Source organism: Schistocerca serialis, chromosome 3, assembly GCF_023864345.2.
Source record: "Schistocerca serialis cubense isolate TAMUIC-IGC-003099 chromosome 3, iqSchSeri2.2, whole genome shotgun sequence".
In the NCBI taxonomy this organism is placed as follows: Eukaryota; Metazoa; Arthropoda; class Insecta; order Orthoptera; family Acrididae; genus Schistocerca; species Schistocerca serialis.
This window is the reverse complement of record NC_064640.1, coordinates 422,025,549-422,040,612: the sequence shown is the minus strand read 5'-3', so window position 1 is coordinate 422,040,612 and position 15,064 is coordinate 422,025,549. Positions and strand designations below refer to the sequence as shown.

Genomic DNA, 15,064 nt, shown 5'->3' with positions numbered 1-15,064 from the left:
GCCAGGCTCCTTTTGCGACCGACTCTTTGGAGTACACATTTCTAGATTGTCTTTTGATAAGACATGGAAGGTGTGCAGCTTTTCTTAAGTTTCTACCACGGTGTTATGAGATCATTCGGAATGAACATTATTTTCTACATGGCTGCTCTTATTTGATACACATGTATGTCAGACCTTGGGTAATCTTCTGAATCAACGAAAGCGTCGGTCAAACCAGCCACATTATTTGATAACACAGTATCTAAAGAAAGCACCGTAACTGATTTCCCATACACTCTTTCTCTGAAATCAGTTCACAGCACCTGACTGCGTGATACATCATTAGGTGTTTTCGTCACAGACAAAATAAAGACAACATTGTAATGACAATTAGCATTCTCACAGAACTAAAGTAGTGCAAAACGGTTTCAAAATGTAATCTTTTGGCCATAAAGAAAATAATCTCTAACAGGTTATGGCTCCAGGCTGCATATAAATAGCTGCTAAGTTTTCGTTTTACCTGCAAAGTTTTGGTTTGTAAATAAAGCAACCAGCCACAAATACATTTAAAATACTTTATTTCAGTGCCACAACTGGTTCCAGGCTACCGTGACCATCTTCAGATGGCTAAGGTTTTCGATTAGATTTATGTTTTCTTCAGCAGTATGTCGTCCGTTCCTGCAGTGTGTTCCAGAGGATAGCTCTTTGTCATGTTATGTATGTTTTTCTAGGACAATGTGTAAGCTGTTGCTGCAGTGCGTTAAAAAATTCTCGTCGGTAATTCAATTTCTTTTCCTTGTTTTACAGCGCAGCTCCAGGATTTTATCCTGGATTGCAGACAGGAGGACGACGAGACCAGAACACAGTGAACTCTCCCTGTCGGGATCCAGCCTCCTGTGGAAAGCCTGCAAATAGAGCTGCCATGTGAGTATTAAAAAATTTCATTTTACTAGTAGTGTAATTTGTTTTTATATTTTTGGTTTATTTCTTATTTCATACTTGTACTTGTTATAGCCCACATGGTGAAAATGCAGCTCGAGCTGGTGTCAATGCTGGAGGCTGAAAAAAATACACCAGCCACATGCTGTGGAACAGCCTCCAGCAGTGAATACACAGCGCCAAAATTCGTGTAAGTATAGTAAAAAAAGAAATATCTATGTAGTAGTAGCTATGTAATTTAGAAAAATTAATGTTTCGTCTTGTTACAGCAACAGACCTCCTAGACGGGCAGCTTGAGGCTATTTACCTACTGCAGCAACAGTCTCCAGCACCCAATGAGACAGCAGCGCAGTCCTGTAAGTAGAAAAAAAAGAATTCTAATTTTTGTTTGTTTGTTTGTGTCTGTAGTATAGAAGATTTTTTCTTCTTCTCTAACAAATCTGTATATGTATCTTTTTTTGTTGTTGTAGACGAGATGGAACAGAGGCACCATATCGTTTCTGATGAGGATGAAATACCTTAGTGGGTCAGGGAAATGGCCCTAGATGAGGAGCTACAAAGGCAGCGTGACCTGGCCCTTTTAGAGGATGAGTTTCCTGAAGGGGCTGCGCGACCTGATAATGTAGACCCGGAGTGTGAAGTTACACTCACTCTGCTTACAAATAGTCAGTGTTCTTTCTTTCTTTGCAGCAGCAGCAGCAGCAAACAATGTCTAGAACGTTGTTCTTAATTGTGTTTGTTGTTCTTACTCTCTCCTACAGAGGCTACATCTCCGCAATCGAAGCACACTGTGGCGGGGGTACCGGTGACGGCGAGCCTGTAACGTCAAGGCGGGGTCCTGTGTGGCACGCTTCACCAACAAGGGCACCGCTAGTCGCTGCGCGAGAGGCCGCAACCGACACTGCGGACATCACAGACGCCACAGCACCACGTCCCTGGATCGAGAGTGGAGCTACCACCTCTCAGACTAGCAGGTCAGGCCTACAGCAGCAGCAGCATTGGGAGCCGTCGGCACAGCCAGGCTGTTCCCACTGGACTGACCCGATTGCGCCGCCTCATACTTCTTCTCAGCCTTGTCAGAATCATCACTGGCAATGAAAGATACATGTGCCTTGGTACACGCAACACAACAACAGGATGGACCTCAAAATCCTCTAACAGTAGTACTGTTAGTAATAGAGATGATCCTGTGGCTAGTGGCATTTCTCTCAACCGTCCTTTTAGTGAAGGCCATCAGGTCAGTGACACCATACTGCAGTTAAGATACTCGGTGATTGCAGACACCTTGCAGGAGTGAATCTCCTTCAACAGGATCAAGAATCCAGCAAGAGAGTACTGCGACCCTGTCGGGTTTCTAAGAGCATCCCTTCCTGTCATGGAAACGGAGCTCCTCAAATTAGTCAGTGATCTGCAGTATCTCGACATTAAATGCAGTGTGGTCCTGTGCATCGAGCTGTCACCCCCTCCCCCAACTCCCCCCACTCCTCCCCCAGTTGATTCTGGTATTGAAAAGACAAGTGTTCATCATCTTTGGGGGGGGGGGGGGAAGGTAGTAATAACTTTAATAACTTGGAGCATGTCAATTACCAAGAAGTTTCATGAATCCACCTTGAGTGCTATAGTGGACCAGTTATCCGAGATGGAAGTATGAGGGTCAGCTAAAGCACTCTAGCTGAATACTACATCTGAACACCCATACACATTTCTGTGATCTGGTAAATGGAGGGTCCAGCTGTATCAAGCTTCCTAAGAATATAGCTAATAAGCAGTCATGTATTAATGGCTGAAATAGAAAGGATCGGGCTTGTTTTGCATCGTCATTTAGATTTTAGGGATCATCCTGAGCATCCCGGTACACACCATATAGATGATAATATTCATGGGTGTTATAACTCTGGTGGTTCCTATCAATATCCAGCGCACAACTAAATCAAAGGTGTAGAATACCGGAATATTGGTTCATGTTTATGGCCTGGGGAAGAAAAGCAAGTCCGATAAACAGGACATGCATATAGTCGTCGGTCCCTTCCATTTCTTAAAATTTGCCAGTGAGTGAAAGATGCATCTAAACACGCTCTTCTTCTCCGGTGAGAAAAGTAAGAGGTAAGGCACTTATCATTACATTTGGATCAAAGACATGTTCCACCTCCTTTCCGCCCCACTGAGTAAGTGTAAGTGTAAAAAGCATATTTGCTCAAGGTGCCTCAATGCCTTTTCATCGGACAAGTTAATAGAAGCGCATCTAGTAGACTGCACTTCCAAGGACCCAGTACGTGTTATTATGTCTACTGAAGAAAACAAATTCATAAAGTTTAGAAATGCTCACTACCAGGAGCGGTGCCCATTTGTAGTGTATGCCGACTTTGAATGCCTCCTCGCTCCTCTGACCCGTTGTGAAGGTGATCCTGCGACCTCACATACCACCTTTACAGAAAAACACGTACCATATGCAGCAGCGTACCAAGTTGTATCGTCCTGTGATTCGAGTCTTAACCGCTACAAATCTTATGACGGGGGTAAACCTGTGATCTGGCTGCTCACTGAGCGAAAAATTTTCATGAGATGTTTATAGGCTTCACAGCGACAATGTCCCCATGATCAGATGGAAGGAGAATGGAGATTTGTACAATAATTCGATTGACTATAATATTGGTGGGCTGCCGTTAAATAGAAAAGCGGAAACTCCTCGTAGGGACCACTGTCATCTTGCGGGGAAATTCCGAGTTATTATGTCTACTGTGCAATATGTAGTACCAGCTACCAAGGCACATGCCCGTTTTTTTCCATGATTTAAGTGGGTATGACGCTTACTTTCTTGTTAAGCACTTAGCTGATTTCATTTGGGAGAAAAATAGGGTCCGTGTACTACTTGGGAGCGTCGAGAAATACATTTAATTCTTGAAACGAATGTCGCCAAGTATTACACTCCGCTTACTTGACACGCTATGTTTTATGCAGGCGCCACTCCAGAAACTCGTTGAAACTCTACCCTGGGGGGACGCGCATATCATTCGAGCTGCATTTCCCGACGAGGAAAAATTTCAACTTGTGACTAGGAAGGGTGTTTTCCCATATGAGTATCTGGACAGCTTGGCAAAACTCAACGAAACCAGGCTATTCGACATAACTGTATTCTCCAACAACCGTACAAGCGATGCCGTAACTGATACAGAGTATGAACATGCTGTGAATTTCTGGGAGGAATTCAACATCCCCATTTTAGAACAGTAAGCACGGCTTTACATTGACACAGACATGTGCTTGCTCGAGGATGTTTTCCAGAAATTCAGGATTCTATGTATGACCACGTATTCTCTGGTTCAAATGGCTCTGAGCACTATGAGTCTTAACATCTGAGGTCATCAGTCCCCTAGAACTTAGAACTACTTAAACCTAACTAACCTAAGGACATCACACACATCCATGCCCGAGGCAAGATTCGAACCTGCGACCGCAGCGGTCGCACGGTTCCAGACTGAAGCGCCTAGAACCGCTCGGCCACCCCGGCCGGCCGTATTCTCTGGATCCCACCTCTAATAACATGGCACCTGGCTTGTCTTTGCACGCAATGCTCAAGAAACGAAGTGGAGCATCGAATTATTGACCGATGTTGACATGCTTCTTTTCTTTGAGCAAGGGATACATGGGGGACTCTGCCAATGTGTCCATAGGTTTGTGAAGGCAAATAACCAACGAATGAGTGACACGTTCAATGCATCCCTTGATTCAAGTTACATAATGTACTTGGATGTAAATAACCTATACGGGCACGCCATGCAAAAATAACTGCCGATTGGTGAGTTTCAACTGGTGCCTGAAGATGAATACAAGGGATTAGGTGGAAAAATCATGGAGTGAATGGCAGCTGATTCTGATGTAGGGTATGTGGTTGAGGCAGAACTCACAAACCCTATTAGTCTGCAAGATGCAGATTTGCTGCTGCGTCCGAGCAACTAGTTCTGCAAGGAGACTCCACCCCAAAACTGCTGACAATGCTGGGTAATAAGCAGAGATACATTATTCACTATCATAATCTCCAGCAGTGTCTCAGCTTGGGGATTCAGCTGGTTAGTATCATCCAGGCTATCTCCTTCAAGCAGTCCCCTGGTTGAAGTAGTATATTGATTTGAATACCAGACTGACAGCTTCCGCTACGTTTGGCTTTGAGAAAGATTTTTTATAAATTAATGAATAATTCGATTTTCGGCAAAACAATGGAAAATTTGAGGGAACAAGGTGAAATTTTTGTTAGAACCGAATGGGATGGGCTTTATGGCGCAATAAAATGTGTCTCAAGACCAAATTTTAAGTTCAATAAGAACTTGGTTGCTGTGGAGATGGCGAAGACTGTAGCAGAGTTTACGAAACTTATTTATGTGGGGATGTGCATACTAGACCTATCCAAACTCCAGATGTGCGACTTTCATTATGAGTTTGCGAAAACTCATTTCGCATATCCTACATGACTTTATATGGCTACAAAAAGCCTCATTGTTGGGTGGAGACCTGCGATCCATATGAAGTAACGAGGTAATACAGTAATGAATTCGACACTTTGTCACATACAGCTGATGATACTTATGATACTGTTCCACAGAACAATAAGGTTATCGGCCTTATGAAAGAGGAGATGACTGGATTGCAGATTGTGGAGTGTGTAGGCTGCAATAAAAAATATATGTATATCACACATTGGAAGGTGCGACCCAGAGGTGGGCTAAGTGTGTGCGCCATATGGCATTGACAGCCCTCTCTATTGAAAATTATTTGTGGTGCCTGTACAGCGGTGTTCGTGGTGCTGCACTGTGGCCGTCGCATGTGGTACGGCAAACTAGTATTCGATCGAGAGGACACAAGGTGTGTACTGTGCTACAGTCTAAAATCGACCTGTCACCTCATGTCAATGAAAAAGACATTTGCGATGATCGGTTTGAAACTCTCACGTAAAACACTACTCACTTGTAGAGAGAGAAGGGGTGGGAAGACCCTGAGTGAGAGGAAGAGAATGAGTGAGAGAGAAAAAAAATGGTTCATATGGCTCTGAGCACTATGGGACTTCTAAGGTCATCAGTCCCCTAGAACTTAGAACTATTTAAACCTAACTAACCTAAGGACATCACACACATCCATGCCCGAGGCAGGATTCGAACCTGCGATAGGAGCGGTCGTGCGGTTCCAGACCGTAGCGCCTAGAATCGCTCGGACACCCTGGCCGGCTGAGAGAGAAAGAGAGAGTGTCTGCAGAGTAGTAGTACGATTCTTTTATCACAGTGTAAGTAATTTTGTGTGTGTGTGTGTGTGTGTGTGTGTGTGTGTGTGTGTGTGTGTGTGTGTGCGTGTGTGTGTCATGTAAAAATTTATTTACGTGTACTACGTACATGTGTATATGCACATATCACATGTGAAAAAGAAGATAAAAAGCAATATATTCACAAAATGTGAGTGAAAAACTTAAAAAAGTTAAAAATTATTAAAAAGCATGAACAGAAAAAAATTTATATTTATTTATTCATGTTCAGTGCATTTGTACCGTGTAAATGTTTGTATCTATGCACCATGTGCCTCATATAAATAGAACTGTTTTTAAGTTTTTCACTTGCCACTGGCCATCCAAGTCAGATTTTTCTTTGGTGTGATGTCACGTGCGCTGGACTGCTTTTGAAGTTGCTCGTTGATATATTATAAAGTTTTAGTTTTCAGTGACTTATTTTAAAGTTTATTTGTGTTAATATTTTCTGTAAAAGTAACTTATTAGTGGATTTTCATTCATCTCAGTCTTTCTTTCTGTGTTATTGATTCGAGTGGTCTGTTATTCGTGAGTGTGCTTACATCGTTCATCCAAGTCTCACGCCTCAGCAGTGTGTTTACATTTCGCGACGTGCGGTTGCAGCTGTAGCGGTTATAAAGCTCCGTACTGTCAAAGTTGTTTGTGCACTGTATTCGAATATTAAATTTAGTAGTTTTCAGTCGTTCATCCAAATATTAGCAGTGTGTTTAAATTTCGTGATTAACGGTTTAATAAGCTTTTGGAAACGTTCGCTTACTGTGTTCTTTAGAGTTTTCTATGCGCTAAAGTCATTTATTAAATTTCGTGCTGTAGTTTTCAGCTGACGTTTCGTAATGTTTCTAGTGAAATACTTCATTAAAATTTTCATTCCCTGTTTTAACTTCGTTGAGTGTTCCAGTGGCCGCTTGAATTTTTGGTTTTAGCTAATAAATTGTGTAAAGTTTTGTTGGTATTGGCATTAGTTGCGGTTTAGTAGTAGTAATAAAAGTTGTTGTTTTGTTAAAAGAGAGAGAATCTGGAGACCACTATTGTTAGTTCTGTATATAGTTCTACTGGTGTAATTGAACTTAGGTAACGTAGACGTTTAGTTTTTTTTTCAGTAACTGTAAAATTTTACCATGAGTGAGAAGTGTGGACTTTGTCGTGGGTTTGAGAGTGGTGGGTTACGGTGTGGGATTTCTTCAAACTATTTTCATTGGGGGATTGCAGTGGAGAAGCCAGTGGGCATTCTAGCGAGATACTCTCCTGGGAATGCAGAATCTGTAGTAGAAATAAGATGATAGAGGAGTAGAAGCGTATGATCTGTTCCCTTCAGGTGCAGTTACAACACGCAAAGGAGGGACTAGATAGGATTAGGAGGGTGAAGGGTGCTGGGGAATGGGAACTGGCAGTTGGCAAGAAGGCAGCTAAGAGGAGAAGGTATTCAGACAGTTGTACTTTATGTGCAACAGATTTGACCAACTGTCAGAGTTGAGTGGAGAGGAGCCTCTTGTAGCTCTAGGTGTAGGAAACATGCAGCAGTCCTCAGCAGTTAGGAGCCTACGTCAGTCGCAAAGACGGTTCTGCTGCTAGGCAGTTCGCACGGTAGAGGTGTGGGCCAGCAGTTGCAGGAAGTGTTGCGGAGTGAACACCAAGTCACCAACATTGTGAAGCCTAGTGCAAGGTTGGTTCAGGTGGCTGACAGCATAGGGGAGTTATGTAGGAATTTTGCGAAAGAAGATCATGTAGTGATTACAGGTGGAGCAGGGAATAGTCTTGATAGGGACTGGTAATGATAGCTACTCAAAATTATCAGAAGGGGAGGCTGACAAAGCTTGTAAGTTGACAGTGTAGTGGGTGGTGGTGGGATCACTCATGCAAAAATTCCTGTAGTAGTTGGTGTTAGACCTGCACCATTTTTAAATTGAAGTCAGCTGATAGGTATACCAGCTTAAAGGAAGTCCCTCTAACTAAGGAATCGCCTTCAGAGGAGGTCAGGTATCCAAGTAGAGAAGGAATTAGTATATTTCATCAAAATATAAGAAGTATTAGTGACAAAGTTAGTGAACTGCTTAGAGATGTTGACTCTGACATTATTGGTATATCGGAGCACTACAGATTAGCTGGCTATTTTTCAATGAGTTCCTTGTGGAGTGGGGGAGTGGCCATATATGTAAAAAACAGTATTTCATTTCATTCCATAGATGTATCACGGCATTGCACTGAATAGATATTTTAATGTTGTGCAGGGGCAGCTGAATTTAGTGAAACTCAACTTTCAATTTTTATTGTTTATAGGTCCCCTAACTCTGAACTCAGAGCATTTCTGTTCAAGCTAGGGAGGGTTCTTGGTTCATTTTATAGGAAGTATCAAAAATTAGTTATATGTGGTGACTTTAGTATTAATTTTGTATATGATTTTGCAAGAAAAAGGATGCTGGTAGATATCCTAAACTCACATGATCTGATGTAGAGTGTGTTTTTTCCAACTATGGTGCAGGCGAACTGTAGAACAGCCATAGATAATATTTTTATTCATTCTTCATTACTAGATGGGCATTCTGTTAGTAAAAGGGTGAACAGCCTTTCAGGCCAAGATGCACAAATTTTAACACTAAAAGACTTTTGTACTCAAACAAATATCACACATAATTACATACTATGTAGGAAACATAATCCAACGACAATGGAGAATTTTTTAAATCTCGTTAAGGAAAAAAAGTAGCAGGACGCTTATAGTATCGATGACAAAGATGACAAATATAATGCTTTCCTTAACACATTTCTCATGCTCTTTGAGAGTTGCTTTACATTAGAACGATCTAAACAGGGTACTAGTAGTAAAAAGGCAGCCTGGGTAGCTGACTGCTGGGACAAGAATATCGTGCAGAACAAATCAGCAATTATATCAAAAAATGTTAGAAGTAGTTACGGTCAAGCTACAGTAGCCCATTACAAACAGTATCGTAACGTGCTCAAAAATATTATTAGGGAGTCAAAGGATACGTGGTACACAAATAGAATACCTAATACACAGGATAAAATTAAAACCATATGGTTAGTTGTGAATGAAGTGTCTGGTCAGCAGCACAATGTCGGGACAAAGTCAATTTGTAGTAAAAATATTTCTGTTACTGATATGTCAGATGTTGTTGTTGTTGTTGTTGTTGTGGTCTTCAGTCCTGAGACTGGTTTGATGTAGCTCTCCATGCTACTCTATCCTGTGCAAGCTTCTTCATCTCCCAGTACCTACTGCAACCTACATCCTTCTGAATCTGCTTAGTATATTCATCTCTTGGTCTCCCCCTATGATTTTTACCCTCCACACTGCCCTCCAGTACTAAATTGGTGATATGTGCGATATTTAACAGTCATTTTTGAGCATTGCTGGTGAATTAAATAATAACTTAATTCTTACAGGGAATCATATCACTCTCTTTGAAAATGCCTTTCCCAGACTGATGTCTGAAATACTGCTGTGTGATACTGACACGGAGGGAGATTGAGTCAATAATTAAATCACTGAAGACTAAGGACTCTCATGGATATGATGGAGTGCCTAGCAGACTATTAAAGTACTGTGCTGCACATGTTAGTCCTTTACTTAGCCATATTTGTATTTTTTCCCTTAAGAATGGTCAGTTTCCTGAACGAATATTCAGTAGTAAAGCTGCTTTATAAAAAGGGAGAAAGGGATAATGTAGACAATTTTAGACTTATTTCTATGCCATCCATGTTTCCTAAAGTTATTGGAAAGGCTATGTATGTAAGGATAATTTATCATTTTATATCACATAATTTGCTATCAAATGTACAGTTCGGTTTTAGAAGTCGTTTAACAACTGACAATGCTGTATTCTCTTTTCTCTGTGAGGCACTGGATGAATTAAACAAAAGGTTTCGAACGCTAGGCATAGTTTTTGACTTAACTAAGGCGTTTGGTTGTGTTGATCACAAAATATTGCTCCAGAAGTTGGACCATTACAGAATACGTGGAGTAGCTCACAATTGGTTCACCTCTTCCTTTAGCAACAGGCAGCAGAAGGTCATTATTCACAATGTTGATAATGGCTGTGATGCGGGGTCTGAGTGGGGTATGGCCAAATGGGGTGTGCCCCAGGGATCAGTGTTGGGGCTACTCCTGTTTCTTATTTATAGAAATGATATGTCCTCCAGTATTATGGGTAATTCTAAAATATTTCTGTTTGTTGATGACACTAGCTTGGTAGTAAAATGATGTTGTGTGCAACATTGGCTCTGTTTCAAATAGTTCAGTTCATGACATAAGTTCATGGCTTGCAGAAAATAAACTAACGCTAAATCACGGTAAGACGCATTTTTTACAGTTTCTAACACACAATTCAACAAAGTGTGATGTTTAATTTCACAGAATGGGCATATGATTAGTGAAATGGAACAGTTCAAATTTCTAGGTTTTCAGATAGATAGTAAACTGTCGTGGAAAGCCCACATTCAGGACCTTGTTGAAAGACTTAATGCTGCCATTTTTACTATTCGAACAGTCTCTGTAGTAAGTGATCGTTCAACACAAAAATTAGTCTACTTTGCTTATTTTATTCACCGAGCGAGGTGGCGCAGTGTTTAGCACACTGGACTCGCATTCGGGAGGACGACAGTTCAATCCCGTCTCCGGCCATCCTGATTTAGGTTTTCCGTGATTTCCCTAAATCGCTTCAGGCAAATGCCGGGATGGTTCCTTTGAAAGGGCACGGCCGATTTCCTTCCCCATCCTTCCCTCACCCGAGCTTGCACTCCGTCTCTAATGACCTCGTTGTCGTCGGGACGTTAAACACTAATCTCCTCCTCCTCCTTATTTTATTCGCTTATTTCGTATGGCGTTATGTTTTGGAGTAACTCTTCCCATTATAAAAGATATTTCTGGCTCAGAAACGAGCAGTTTGGGCAGTAAGTGGTGTAAGCTCATGAACCTCTTGCCGACCCATATCCACTAGCCTGGGTATTTTGACATTGGCCTCTCAATCTATACATTCTTCACTGTCGTTTTTTCTTACCAATATCGGCTTATTCCCAATAATTAGCAGTTTTCACTCTGTCTGTTAATACTCAGCAGAAGCTCAGTTTGTATTTGGATCGCATTTCCTTAACTCTTGTGCAGAAAGGTGTGCAGTATACTGCTGCATCCATTTTCAATAAGCTACCACAAGAATTCAAAAATCTAAGCAGTAATCGACGTGCTTTCAAATTGAAAGTGAAGGGTTTCCTCATGGGTCACTCCTTCTACTCTGCTGAGGAGTTCCTTGAAAAATTAAGCTGCTTCTTATGTTATATCGTTGAACTTCATTTACTTAAACTTATGGCTTGACTTTTTTGGGTTCATAAATATTTTATTTATCTCTTGTAACTTTTATGTTGTAATTTCATGTACTGACATGTTTCTTGACCATGGAGATTTGCTCCTCAGTTTGGTCCTATGGAACTAGACGTGTAAATAAATCATAAATAAATTGAATTTTAAGTGTAAATATCTATATAGCTCACAGGCCATCAAAATTATTGTAAAAACCTTTGCTATTGGAGCTGTGGAAATTATTCGTAATAATAAAAAAGTATCTCCTCCTTAGTATTTAGCATAGCTTTATATATCTGGAAAAATTGTAAACGTTTTCATCCAGTGCTACTGAAAAAAAAATGTCCAAAATGATCCCAACCTGTGTTACTGTTGTAGCATGTAGATTAAAAGCACCTCTGCATTGGAACAGCAGTATCAAATTGTATCCCAAGAACTATACCGTACCTCAAGAACTGCACTGTACCTCAAGAACTGAATTGTAATCTCAAGAATTGAGTTGTAATCTTAAGAACTATATTTTATTTGTGTGAACCGAATAAACGAAAAAAAGTCGTTACTATACGTCTTTGTTTTTGTTATTTACTAAAAAACTATCCCCTGTTGCATTGTGTGTATACATAAAGTATGTGCATGATACAAATGACATTAGTTTTTCAGAAGATGAGTGCTATTAAGGAGATGAAGTTTAAGATGATAGATGACAAAATATGTAGAATCGTTGCATGGAATTACACGTATTATACAGCACGAATTGTCTTATGGGAGCAGGAGGCACGAACCACATTCCCTTCCAAAGACATGTAGCAAACATGTCTAAAATTATATCTCCTGCGCTTAAAGAAAACCACAGATGTAATATCTGGACGAAAGTGTATACTATCAAAGTGGGAACAGGGTGAAGCGAAATCATACACATATTATGGGGTAAAAATTCATTTGTTTCTCATCCAACTTAAAAGTAATGTTACGTTTTCGTAAGCAAACACAGCAACACTATTGTCACAGATTTTCTTCTTGAGTCGATGGAGAGCAGGACACCCATAGAATTCCAGGTCTTGAATAGCAGCGAACTTGAAGATTCGACACATCCATGCGATCTTTTCCTTCACGTAGATGATGGTCGAATAATCCAAGCGACATCACAATATCTTTATAGCGTATGCCAGGATCATTCCAGTGATTTCCATGGTAGAAATGTGTTAACCAATTTGCACTCTTCCGTGTTTTAGCGCACTTAAGATACTTGAAAGACCGCAGTGATGAAATGTTTGCTGAGAACGTCTCTATTATTCCGGCATCTTCCGTGTGTGCTACGAATGCACCATCTTTAATTATGAGCTATCTACGCTCATCATCATAGAAACCCTGAGCGACTGCAATGATGTTGACACCATGCGATACCACTGTGGAATGCTCCTGGTATGGTGCAGCACCTGTTCCTTTCTACAGCTCGTTGCACAACACTGGTGAGCAAGCAGCAGTTAATCACAGTCATGTAGAACTAGAGCATACGCTGCAGTGTGTTCCAGGAAATTTGCTGAAAATTCAAATTCAGTTCTTACATCAATAGGTCCGGACTTAATTATCTCATTCTGTTTTCAGCACTCTGTTACGATGATAGTTCCTTGAATTCCCGTGGACTGAGTAGACACCCCCTTCTTCTTCTTCAGCACTTTCATAGTAAGAAGCAGGGAACCTCACATACATGTCATATGCTAGACTGTATACATTTTCATCGCACTGCAGACGTAAATTGTCACATGGGTAGAATTCTGAATCCAGAGAGACTCTGGCATTTGTTAACTTGCAGTTGTTAAATACAGTGGACTCATTTGCTATATTCTCTCTTCTATCAGTCTGAAATGCTAGGATGATGAATCTAGGCTTCTCCCCTTTAGAATTGGTTTTAATAGCCCATGTTTGTCTGCTTGTAGCCGGTAGAACTGCGTACTTGAAAATCTCCCTAGAGCGGAATGTTGGTGATAGAAATGTACAGGAATTCACAACCTTTAAAAACTTCAAACGCTCGTCGTCTGATGCACTGATGTGAGGCATTTTTCGTATTATCTTGCTGACTGTGATCATATTCTTCTCTTGAGCTACTTGACTGTATGAGTTATTATCTGTAGCACTCCGTACCAGAATGAGTTCCTGTTTAGCATTCATAATAATCTGCTTCATGTCCCCTATGTAGCCCACAAACATTTTTATAGGTATGCATGCAGTAAATCGTTTGTACTCGGTAACGGTCTATGCACCATCCTGTATTCTGTAAACCATTCAAATCCATGGGTGATGCAGGGACGTATGTTTTAAGGGTTGATGTTATGCCAACATTGCGTGTACTGTCGAACTCAGACCCACTGAGATCATAGCGTATCTCTTGAAACAGCAATGCTAAAGCGTTACGTGTAAGGTTGGATCCCCCTGTAGTGCTGCCGTCGGTATTTTTGGCGCTGGATGATAATGCTAATTTCATCATTCTTCTTAAATGTGGTTGAAGCGTAAGAGTAATGCCAGAAGTATTCCTGACGTGTAATTCGCTCATCACGCTCTACTGGACTTGTACTGAGTGAGAACGTCATTGTGAGATTTCAAGCCAACTGATTTAAGAAACTCGTAGTTCGCACGTGTTATCACTTTGCGTTTCAGCAGCGAAGTGACGCGATGTGGATTGCGTGCACTGGTTTTACACTGCACGCCCATCCTACCTTAGATATAATCTTACAATTATTTCTTCAGCGCGAAAGTCAGAAAGTTGATTATTCTGGTCCTCAATACGCAACTCTAAATAGTCCAATGTCTGAACTGTCAGTGGAAGGTATATTGCATTGGTGGGAGACTCAACAATCTTATACCCTGTTGCAACTGAGGGGAAAAAATCTGTAAATAGTATGAATCAGACAGCTGTAGAGCTACGAGTTCGTCGCAGTGTTACACTCGACTCGGATTGTGCTGACAGCTAGCATGTCCACAGTCTGAGCTGACTTGTAAAATTTACTAAGATCCTTCTTCAAAACATGTCCTTTTGTGTAACCCAGCAGGAGCCCTGCTCAACCTTTCTGGTTAAAGTCAGTCGTTGCATTCAGTCCTTATTTCAGATTTAAGTGTGCTGAAATTTGCACGTAGCTCAATACCTTTACCAGACTGTTTCAAGATTTCATTTCAATCGTCGATATCGTATGCACCAGGTTATATTCCCACAATTTCTTTTTCACCATTAGTATCCAGATGCAGTTTATTGTTAGCCTCGGTGATTTTTGGGATGCTATTGTACGTCTCCAGTCCAGTCAGTGCAATACTCCATTCACCAACGCTCAGATCAATTGGTGCGAAGTAATTTGCACGTAATACAGACCATCGTTCTTCTAAAGTCAAATGTACGACATTACATCTGAACCTCAACTGTTGAAGAAATGTTTAATCTCTTCCTTATATATTCCTCTTATTCTGTTTCACTGTAAATGTCAAGAGAAACATGATGCATAGGGGTCCGCAGAGGTGTGTTTTAAAGACCTGATAGCGCCGAAAATTGTAGAACACACTTC

The 15,064-nt window shown here is 41.0% G+C and overlaps 1 long non-coding RNA gene across 1 annotated transcript in view; it reads right to left on the bottom strand.

Annotated features, from left to right (window-relative positions):
* Positions 1-540: 540 nt before the first annotated feature.
* The window catches only part of LOC126471628 (uncharacterized), a 73,730-nt gene continuing 59,206 nt past the window's right edge, over positions 541-15,064 (bottom strand). The window contains exons 3-4 of the long non-coding RNA XR_007586359.1: positions 1,226-1,272; positions 541-884 (exon numbers count right to left, since the gene is read on the bottom strand). This is a non-coding gene — a long non-coding RNA (uncharacterized LOC126471628). The remainder of the gene's footprint in view (positions 885-1,225; positions 1,273-15,064) is intronic.